Source organism: Elephantulus edwardii, unplaced genomic scaffold (assembly GCF_000299155.1).
Source record: "Elephantulus edwardii isolate Elephantulus edwardi_28Jun2011 unplaced genomic scaffold, EleEdw1.0 scaffold00124, whole genome shotgun sequence".
Lineage (NCBI taxonomy): Eukaryota > Metazoa > Chordata > Mammalia > Macroscelidea > Macroscelididae > Elephantulus > Elephantulus edwardii.
This window is the reverse complement of record NW_006399874.1, coordinates 960,343-972,287: the sequence shown is the minus strand read 5'-3', so window position 1 is coordinate 972,287 and position 11,945 is coordinate 960,343. Positions and strand designations below refer to the sequence as shown.

General features: G+C 39.4%; 1 pseudogene; it reads right to left on the bottom strand.

Moving 5' to 3' along the window:
* Window positions 1–2,812: 2,812 nt before the first annotated feature.
* Window positions 2,813–3,165, bottom strand: LOC102859453 (annotated as a pseudogene).
* Between the last annotated feature and the right edge of the window lie 8,780 nt (window positions 3,166–11,945).

The window sequence follows — 11,945 nt, the reverse complement described above, 5'->3', positions numbered from 1 at the left end:
GCTGTATAGCCCTGGTCTGTTCATTTGCTGTACAGAGGTTGCTGTGATGCTGAACACTGTGACACTGATGTGTCAAATATGATAATGGTTACCCATGGTGGACAGTGTCTGGTGGAGCTCCCTGATTAAAACAAGCTTGGAAGCAGGAGTGGCATCCACTTTCACAATAGCCTGCCTCTGGAAACCCTATGAACTTGGAGAAAAGATGGAAGTTATGCAAATGTTCAGATCTTTCATTCATAGGTCATTATGAATCATTTACGACTCGATGGCACTTAACAACAACAGAATTGCTTTGACCTCTCAGAAGTCAGACCTTTATTCTGATATGCTTCTGAGTTGATGTGTATTAATATCTTATTTCTCATTAGTAGTTGCACTGTTAACCATTTTCTACAACAAGGAATTTTTTTGTATACCGGATGATAAATTTGAGGTTCACACCTAAAAGACCAGGAATGATCAGCTTCCAGTCTGTTTGACACTCTTCATGGCCAGATATAATCTGTCATAGTGTGGAAAGCATAAAAGGGGGAGAGGGAAGGATATCTGTGCACAAATGTGTGTATAGAGAGTATGTGTGCATTATTGTTGTTGTTAGGTGCCGGTCAGTAGTGACAGGTGTTACGTGACTGGAGTCATAGTGACTCTATGAACAACAGATCTGAACCCTGTTCTATCCTGTGTCATCCTCACAATCTCTGACACACTTGAACCCATTGCTGCAGCCACTTTGTTAATCCACTTAGTGAAAGGTCTTCCTTTCTTTTGCCGTCCCTTCTCCTTTCCAAAAGTAATATGTTTCTCCAAGAAATAGCCTCTCTAGCAACATACCCTTAGTATATGAAACAAAGCTTTAGCATCTTTGCCTCCAAGGAGCACTCTGGCTGCACCTTCTCCAAGATGTATCTCTTTGTTCTTTTGGCAATCAGCATTCTTCTCCAACACTACAACTCAAAGGAATCAATTTTTCTTCTAACATTAAACATTATCTAGTTCTCAGAGTCATAGCGAGTGACCGAAAAGATCATGACCATAATCAGGCACATCTTAGCCCTCAAACTGACATGATTGTTCCTCAATTATTTGGAGATGTACCTGACTAGATAGAGATTTTCCCAGTGCAATATGTCTCCTGATCTCCTGACCGCTGAAACCAAGTGTAATGTTTGTTGTTCGAAGTAAGATGAAGTTGTTGACAGTCTTAATCTTTTTTCCTATCTATCCTAGTGTTGCCTATTGGTTCAGTGGTGAGAATTTTTGTTTTCTTGATGTTGAGATGCAATTCTTATCGGAGGCTATGTTCTTTGATCTGCTGCATCAACCACTTTAAGTCTTCCTCACTTTCAGCAAGAAAGGTTGTATTATCTGCATTGTTTGTTGTTGTTAAGTGCCATCAAGTTGGAGGCAAATCATAGCGACCCAATGAATGAAAGACCTGGGCACCAGTTTAACTTTTGTCTTTTCTCCAGGTTCATAGGGTTTCCAGAGGCAAGCTAGTCCAGAGGCTAGCTATTATGGAAGTGGATGCCACTCCTGCTTCCAAGCTTGTTTTATTCGGGGGGATCCACCAGACACTGTTCACCAAGGGTAACCATTCTCGAATTTGACACATCAATGTCACAGTGTTCAGCCACACAGCAACCACGAGTTACCTTTATACAGCAAGTGGACATAGCAGGGTTATACGACCTAGAAGAATGTTTCACCAAAAACAAGCCTGAGGGCTGTGGATTAGAGTCACCCTTTGGCTTGGGAGCCTGACTTTCTGTCCACTAGGCCAACTGATCTCTCTCTATGCTGTCATTGTTGTCATTGCTTTTCTTAAGTGCTATCTACATAATGTAGGTTATTGAGTTTTGCTCTGATTCTGATGCCACATTGTATTCATAGATTCCATCTTATAGAATAATTTCCTCAGCAGACAGACTAAATAGGTATGGAGAAAGGATGCAACCATAAAATATACCTTTCTCAATTTTAGAACATGTAGTGTTCCCTTATTCTGTTTGTACAATAGCCTCTTGTTCTAGGTATAGGTTTCACATGAGTATAGTTAAGTGCTCTGAGATTCCCATGCTTTTAAAAATTAACCATAATTTGTATGGCCCACATAGTTAAATGCCTTTACATAACCAAAAAACTACAAATAGATATTCTTCTGGTATGTTTGCTTTCAGCCAATATCCATCTGACATCAGCAATGATATCCTTGATAACAAGGCCTTTTTCAAATCCAGTTTGAACTTCTGGCTGTTCTCTATGTATTGCTCCAGGTATTTTGAATGATCTTCAGCAATAAAGTCCTTTAGTTTGTGATAGTAATGATATAATACTTTGTTTTGTTTTTCCCTTTGCAAGTTTTCTTGTTAATTATTTACCTTAATAGAATCAGAAAGACGAACAGATTAGCTCAGTCCATGATTTGACAGTTGGCAAAAGTCTTGTGAAACAAGTGTTCTGATAACTAAGGATTTAATCTGAATGCTTTTAATACTTAGCCATCTAACACTCCAAACATAATCTGCAATAAATGTATCTCTCTTTCTTTTTAATATCCTGCCTACCTCACTTCAGTGTGGAAATATTTTCATTAAATAGGATTCCCAAACTAACAAGTTCCCTGGAGCATATAGCCATGAGCACAATGCACAAAAAAGAAAAAGTTAAACTCTGTATGATAATCTACTAGGCTAAAGAAATAAAACTTTCTAATATATTAAGAAATAAATCCAGTTACAAATGCACTAATAGGTCTATGTCAAGAAGACCTACACAAAGAGGATCGGTGCACCCAGATCAGCGCTGTCCCTCAGAAGTCAAAAGTGTTCTCTCCACTGTAGGCACATACAAGAATCCATCTCCATCTTTTCCCCTCTCATAAAGCCATCCCATAGTTAGGCTGGACTGTGGGACTGTCTTATGCATAAAGAGGAAGATGGCCTTTACTGAAGGAAGTTGGATCCTTTTTCTGATGATCCTCATGAACTGAGCCACGGTGATGTTGGATAGGACCAAGTACTTCCATTTGTCAATGTCAACAATTTGAGAGCCCAAGACTTTTACTGCAATCACCAGACCCCCGTTGGAATATTTTGCATGGATTTTGGCTGATTCCAGGCATCTGTGTTCCGATAAGTGGTCCTCCTTGAACATCCACGTCATCTGTTTTGTTTTCTTTTGGTGCCCTTTCAAATCTTCCATTTCAGCTCTTTTACTTTAGCATCTCTTCCCTTTGTTTTGGCTTCTTTATATTCTCATGTGATTTTCAGGGTCTCTTCTGAAATCTATTTTGGGTTGGTTTGGGATTTTTTTTCCTCCTCTATCTTTGTAGTGACCTCTTGTGCTCTTCATGGATGGTATTCTTGATATCATTCCAGAACTCACTCGGTCTTCAGTCATTGGTGTTCAGTGCTTCAAACCTCTTCTTAAAATGATCTTTAGATTCTGATGGAATAGATGCAAGTTCGTATTTGGGTTCTCATGGATGTATTTTCATTTTCTTCAGATTCAATTTGAACTTGCACATGAGTAATTGATGTTCTGTTCCTCAGTCAGCACTTGACCTGGTTTTGACTGCTGATATTAAGCTTCTGCAGTCATTCCTTCCACAGATATAGTTAATCTGACGCTTATGCAGGCCATTTAGTGAGGTCTGTGTGTAAAGTTGCTGTTTCAGGTTTTGTTTCTGGGGTTTTTTTTTTTAAGGTATTTGTCATAAATAAGTCATTGAATGTTCAAAATTAGGTCTTTTTCTTTCCAGCTTCTTTTCTGTCATCAAGTACATTCCAACTGCCCTTCCTTCTTTTATTGTTTTCAACTTTTGCATCCCAGTCACCAGTTACCGGTAAAACATCAATTATGGACTATAAAATGTGATAAATATCTTCACTTTCCTCAACTTTGCCATTAGCTATTGGTCTGTATAATTTGAATAATAGTCGTATTAACAAGTCTTTGTATGTCTATGGATAATATTCTATTACAACATTGAGCTTCAGATTACAGCTTGAAATTGTCTTTTTAACTATGAATGCAATACCATTCTTCCTCTCTTTTTCATTCCCAGCATAGTATATATTTTGTGATTTCCTGATTCAAAGTGGCCAAAGCCAGTCCATCCCATCTCACTAACACCTAGAATGTGGATGTTCATTAGTTCCGTTTCACTTTTCATAACTTTAGTTTTCCAACATTCATACTTCATACATTCCATGTTCCACCTGTTTGCATGTGCCTCTCCTCATTTCAATTGACTTCCAATATGGGCTCTATCTCTAATACTGTATCTATCCATGTTCCTCTATTGTTCATGGGGTCTTCAGAAATGGATGGCAAATCCTACTGCCCAGTCTGTCTTAATCTGGAGCTCTATTAAAACCTGTCCATCATAGGTGACTCCTCTGGTATTTGACACATCAGTGGCACAGTTTTCAACATCAAAAGACCCACAAGTTATCTAAGTGATAGACAAGAGCAATAGTAGTTAGAAAAACTATCAAGAAGCGAGAATAGCAAACAACAAATGCTGGTGAGGTTTCGGAGAAACTGGAACCCTAATTCACTGTTATTGGGAGTGTAAAATGGTGCAACCACGACGGAAAGCAGTATGGTGCTTCCTCAAAAAGTTGGAAATAGAAATACCATTTGATCCAGCAGTCCTACTACCAGGAATATACCCTAAAGAAACCATCACTGCCACCTGAGCAGATATATGCACACCCATGTGTACTGCGGCTTTGTGTACAATAGCAAGGAGTTGGAAACCCAAGTTTCCATCAGCAAATGAATAGATAGAGAAGCTGTGATATAGTCACACAATGGAATACTATGCTGTGTTGAAAAACAAGAAATTCATGAAATATTATACAAAGTGGGTGACCCTGGAGGACACTATGCTGAGTGAAATACCTCATTCACAAAAGAACAAATATTACATAATGCCACTGGTGTAAAGTGGGACTGACACTGGAATTTGGGAGAAACTAAGAGGGGATAAATAATATATACTGCATTGAAACAGATGAGGGAGAGAACTGTTTAGGAGGAATATATGATGAGGTATTATTGTCCTGACAAGAGTCTAGAATGAAACCTGCATGTTGAAGTGGATCTGGAAGGAGGGGATTGTATAACAATGAAATAATTTTTATTTTTTTTACTTGTCAAAAAGAAAAGTGAACTGGGAGGGAGGAGTGGGCAGGGAGGAAAGTGTATAACAATGAATGAATGGAAATTAAAAAAAAAAAAAAGAAAGAAAGAAAATTCAGAGGCCGAAGAAGAAAAAAAAACGCCACCAAAAAACCAAGCAAGAATATAGATACCCAAGCTACAAAGTTTAGCAATATGCAGATCAATCCCCCAGTACAACAAATTGACAAATAAGCCTGCTAGTTTAGGAAACTTTATGTCTGAATCCCAAGCACTGACACTAAGGGAAGGTTTTCTCGCTCTGGTGGTGCTGGAGGAATATTCTTATCTTAGAGCTTCTTAGATCCTTGTCCTATGACTTACTGTCTCTGCTCTAACAGCAAACATGAAAATTCATGGGCCAGGATCCATTTGCGGCCAGTGGTGGTGTGACAGGATGGGGCCCTGGGTGGGGCTGAAGCCTTCTAGCTGAAGCTCATGGCCGGCACAGCAAAGTAATGTTCCAGGTAAGAGAAATGTCTCAGCTGGATCCTGTACACTGGTGCTGCCCTTGGCCCAAGGTGAAAGAAGGGTGTTAAGGATTTTCTTCCATTGCTACTGTTAACTTGCTCTAAATCTGGGAGATTTGAGCAAATCCTGGAAGAAGTCAAAGGTTCAGTGTACTACTTAAATGGAAATGGTGGAGATGGGTGGAAATGTTTTCTTCTGTGGCCAGTGCTAGTTTGCTATAAGCCCAGCCAGCAAGCCCACCACCTCTTCTCTCCACTATTATCTAAGAACCTTGTGGATGGCTTTGGGAGGAACAGCCTTAGAGTTAGAAACAAGCTGGATATCCAGTGACTGTATTCTGTCATTTCTCCCTTCAGTACAGAGCCTTTGGCTCAGTATTGGGCGAAAATTTCCCTTCACTGACGCCTAGTAAGGAGCCTTGTAGACACAGTAGGTTAAGAATTGAGCTGTTATCCAAGGGAAATAAATGAAGCAGTTGCCTCCAGGTAGTACTCACAACCTTGGAAACCTGATGCAGGGTCACCACGAGTCAGAATCCGCAATGAGGTTTGGGGTTTGATATATACTTGGCATAATCTCAGCATCAACCCTAATTCTGTATATTCTGATCAGAAGAGCCTCTTCTTGCAAAAAAGTTTGTATTTGTTCTGTCCAATGACTTTTAAAAAATATTTTTTAATGTTTGCTGCAGGATTTGTCCTCTTCAACCTGCCAGAGTGTCTACTCAGCCCTGCTTTTTACAGCCAGTCACTTCTGCCAAGAGCAAATCACTCTTGTGACTCTCACTGCTGATGGGAAGGACAACTCTTCACCACACACACGTTTTCCTTTATTTGTTATCATAGGATCATTTCACCAGCCTTGTTTTAAAAGGTCTCATGATGTGTCTTTCTCAGGCTCTCCTTCAGCACATTCTCTTTTGCGGTTCACTCAGCCACAAAATCCAGTTGCTCTGAAGCCAGTCCTCGCCCATCATTCTCTAGAGAGGGCGCCAGATTGCATCATGAGACTTGGCTTTAGTCTCGGCTCAGCCCTTGACGACGAGCTATGTCACTTTGGAATGCCAGCCTCCTCCTCCCACAATGAAGGCATAAAGGTGAATGAACTCAGTATTCTGCCAATGGTCACCCACTGTAATTTTCTACTTTTTCCTTTTTGAAAGGTGCAATCCAAATAAAAGAAAATGGCCTGTGAGCGTCATTACCATCGCTCAACAATTAACAGGTAGTAAGGGCTGGGGATACAGAGGTGAGCAAGAAAGGCAGGGTCTCTGCCTCTGGGAAGATAATAGCAAGTAAACCAAGGACAGCAGATTGTGATCAATGCCCTGAAGGAATAAAGTAAAGGAACTTGATGAAGAATGACTGAGTAATGGTTAATGTGGCCATGTGAGGAGGTGACATTTCAGCTGTAGCCCAAATAAGATGCAGTAACAAGTTTTAAAGGGATTGTTCAAAACAATGGAGATGACAAGTACAAAGGCCACAAAGCAGGAATACGTTTTGGTGCATTTGAGAAACAAACAGCAGGTCAAGATGGTGATCTGCTGAGTAAGGGACTGATGGATACAAGAAGAGATAATAGAAGGAAGCAGTGAAGAAAGATCATGAAAGGCTTTGTGGACTCCAGTAATAAGAATTCACTGGAAGCTTGCTTGTAAGCAGTGAATTGACATGAGACTGTGTATTCATTTACTTAAGAAATATGACTGGAGGCAGACATACCAGCTCAGGCCAGTACTGGAGAGGTCTGAGAGAGTGGAGATGGAGAAAAATGTAGTTCGACTGGATTACACCTGGTGGTGGACCGAATTACAGGTGGTGGTGCTTGTTGATGTATACCGTAGAGTCAGAACCGACTCATAGCTGACACTCCAGTAGGTTTTCAGAGGCACTTAATCACAGGGGAGGAGATTGCTCATCCTTCTCCTTTGGAGCAGCTGGGGGCCTAGAACCGCGTGCCTCAGGGATTGCAGTGCAGCTTCTTGCCACTAGGCTATAGGAGTGAGTCATATAAACTCCTCCTTCTGTTCCTGTATTGAGTAGCTGACTAGATGACTGTATCACCAGAGCTGATGTTAACAGATCCTCAAACCATAAGCATATAATCAAACCCTTGCCATCTTCTCTTATGTCCCTACTCATTTGCTAAACTGCAGTTAAGACAGCATTATTTTCCCATGCAGCGTCTATTGATTACTCACTACATTTCAGGCACTGTTTAAAATAGCATGGCTACTTGGTTAATTTTAGTTATGTTTGTTTTAAACATCTTGAGCTGGAACCCATTTCATCAGTATTTTAAGCTACTGATGAAATCAATTCCTCTTCTAACATTGACAGGCTATTTGCAACAAATGAAATGCTTTATTTTCGTGCAGCTGTGGGCAAATAGTAATTTGCAATACTCTAAGAAATTCAGAAGAAAGAGCCAGTGTAAGGCTTGAGAATGGTTTGCTCCTATTAAATTGCTCATGTCAGCTATCTCAACAGAAAATTAGCTAATTTGGAAAGGCATGATTCACACTACTTTTCTGGAGCTCAGTGTGATGTCTATCAGGGATGGACTCTAATCAATACATTAGAATGCTTGACCCTCATATTGCTTTTTTTAAAGTAAAATAGCTATTTCTTCAGCCTTGTCAAGCATGCCAAAATCTTTTGTGCATAAGCCATTATAATTGTCACACCCTCTGTAATAAGCATTAACTGTACATCAAGTCACATTTCATGTTACCTGGATATATAAAGAGATAAAGTGAAAATGATTTATCAGTTCTTTTTAACATTACCAGTAAACAACTCAGCAAGATATAGGAGGCACTAAATCTTAGTAAAATATGACACAGGAAGAAAAATAATGTAATAATTTGATTTGTTATATATGTTATTAATAAAAAGACAACAAACTTTTACAACATTGCATTGACTAAGATTCTGGCAATAGCTTTATGTAACAAGACACAGGATGCCAGGCTTATAATTCACCTTGTTTATGGTGAGTCTCAGCTTCAATATGAAGCTGTTTGTGAAAAATAAACCAAAACAGTGCTTCTTACATGTGACATTTTTCAGCAAGTATGTCATTAAACACAGAAATGAACTGAAGGTAGCAAGTGCAGGAGTTATAATCATTGCAGCCTAAACAAAAATCCATATAAAAATAAAAGAGCTATCATTGGTTACATAACTGGTGAAAATGTAACAAAATAAATCATGCATTTTAGGATCTTTTAATTATCAAGTTCAAAAAGTACTAGTGTCTATTTGAAATGATATCTCTCCAAAACTGAAGTGTACTTAAAATTTATTCAAGTGATATGACATATTCTAATGCTAAAATATGTTTAGTTTATAAAGTAGAGGTAAATTCTTGAGATTTTGGGGCTTTTTCATGCTGTAAAGGGCTTTTTCTCTGGTTGCCTCAAAGGAGCACACACAGAGTCCAAAGACATTTATTACTAAGTTCAACAAAAGAGCAAGATTACTTGTATCCAGCTCTGACCTACCCAGGAAGCACAGCTACTACATTTATAAAAGTGGGAAGTGTGAGTATTAAAGGTACTCTAGTCCAGCAGCTCTGGTGGCCTAGTGGCAAGAAGCTGTGCTGCAATTCCAAAGGCTTGCTCAGTTCCAGGTCACCAGCTGCTCCTGGGAGAAGGATGAGGATGAGCATTCTCCTCTAGTATGATTAACTGCCTCTGAAAACATCAATATAATCTGATGCTGACAGAGACTCAGATTACAAAGATTTCTCTTCAGGATACATTTTTTCCCCTTTTTTGCTGAGTTCTCTAGCATCTTTTTCTTTCTCAGTTACATCCTTTGATGTCTTCTTCTTTTTAAAACGATCCTTACTGTCTGATTCCATTTCTGAAATGGAGCTTTCTGAAGATTTATGTGAATGGTTCTTCTTTTCCTTTCTCTTTTTTCCTCTTGCTTTTTATCCACATCTTCAGAATCTGAAGAACTGGTAGAGCCAGAGCTTGATGAAGAAGATGAATATCTACCAGATTTCTTCTTTTCCTTTTTCTCTTTTTTCAGATGAGCTCTCATTCGACTGAATAGCTTCTTCTTGTGTTTTTCTAGTTCTATCTTTCAGTCTCATTAATTTTTTTTTCTTCAAATTCAGCCAGTGCCTCGGAGCCCTTCTTTTTCTTTTGTAGGTGTTCTTTCACTTCATCCCAGGTAGGCCTTGGCTGATTCAGATAATCGGATATCATTGGTCCTGAAGGCTGAGTTGGGCCCCTTTATCTCGCCACTGTTTTTTTTTTTTTCGATAATTATATTTTATTAATTTTCATAAACATTTACAGAGATTTTGGGCTTCCACTCATTCATTGTTGCACTATTCTCTCTACCCTCCTCCCAGTTTGTTCTTGTCCAAATGCCACAGTGCTTGTCAAAGCCAGTTCTGATTAATCTTCTTTGTCAGTGTGTCCTTTGCCATTCCCTATCACTCCTCCCTGAGAGAGACTTCACCCTGAGTCATAAGGAAAAGGGGATGGCGTATTCTCTTAGCTACTTCCTGCTGAAAAGGGACGCTGTGGGTTTCAGGGTGAAGATCTTCTCTCACTACTCTAAAGGGCCCCTTTGGCAGTAGGAAACACATAGACTATTATGGAGATTGATTTTGGGATTTAGATGCACTCTTATTGATTGTGCTTGGCTGTACATGTTCATATCCTTGAAGATGTATCATGGGGGTGTTGCAACCTAGAAGACACAAAAGAAGGCCATTGTATGTCAGAATCTACTTGATGGCAGTGGGTAGAGGAGTGAGTTAAATGTTGGTTTGCTAGCAGAAATGTTAGCATCTCCAATCAGGTACCTCTAGTTTGTCTTACGGCGTCATTATGAGTCAGAATCAATGTGATGGTCATGAACATTTTTGTTTGCTTGTTTTAGGCACCATTAAAATTCCCAATACAACCCTGCATATCAGACCTGCTTTATAACAGTGGTGCTATGCAGTATTTGTCCTTTTATGATGGAGAGAGTTCACTCAGCATGATGTCCCCCAGGGTTGCCCATGCTGTATAATGTTTTATGAGTTCATAGTTTTTTAGTGTTGTATAGTATTCCATTGCATGAATATACCATAGATAATGAACATGACAGGTCTGTCCTGGCCACATGCCCAAAGTATGTGAGACAGAGCTTCAAAATCCCTAGCCTCCAAGGAAAACCTTGGTTTCACCCTCTCCAAGAGAGAATGATTTGTTTTCTTGACAGTCTATGATATGTTCAAGACTTCTCCAGCACCACAACTCAAAGGCATCAATTCTTCTATTATCCTTAGTCATCAGCTCTCTGATGCATGACAAGTAATTGTGAAGACCATGGCCTGGATCAGGCAAACCTTAGTCTGTAGACTGACATTGTTGCTTTTCGGTACTCTGGGAAGGTTCCTGACAGCAGATTTACCTAATGCAATTTGTCTTTTGATTTCCTGACTGCTGTGCCAAGAGTGCTCATTGTGGGGACAGGCAAGCTGTAACTGTTAACAATCTCAATATCTTCTCCATCCATTGGTGCTTCCAGTTGATCCAGTGGTGAGAATCTTTTTCTTCTTAATGTTGAGCTTGCACCCATATTGAAGACTACAGTCCTTGACCTTCTGTAGCAAGTGCTTCAGGTTCTCCTCACTTTCAGCAAGCAAGGTTGTATCATTTGCATAACATAGGTAGTTGATGAGTCTTCCTCAAATCCTGATGCCACATTCCTCCTCATAAAGTCCAGCCTTCCAAATGATCTGAATATAGATTGAAAAGGTATGGAGATAGGATGAATCCCTGAAACACTTCTTTTCTGGTTTTGAACTATGCAGTGTTTTTCTTCTCTGTCTGAGGACTGCTTCCTGGTATGGGGTGGGGAGGGGGTTGGATATCTTGGTACCCTGAGATTAAAACTCAGGTTTCTGACATAAGTGCTCTGTGATCTTTTTCTGTTGTCATCAGAAAGCCTATGTGATGGTTAAAAAAAAAGTTAACATTAACTAGAACAAGAATTGACAAACAATGGTGAGCCAAATAGGCATTTTTTAAAAATACCATTTTATTGGAACACAGCCATGCTTATTTGTTTGTGCTTTGTTCATGGCTACTATTTTGGTGTAGTCGGATTATTTGCGTCTTCTCTCTCTTTTCTTTTGTGAGTTTTGCTAGTGGTTTATCGATTTTGTTGAACTTTTCAAAGAACCAACTCCTAGTTTTGTTGATAGTTTCAATTGTTTTTCTGTTTTCTATTTCATTTATTTCTGCTCTTGTTTTTATAATTTCAGTT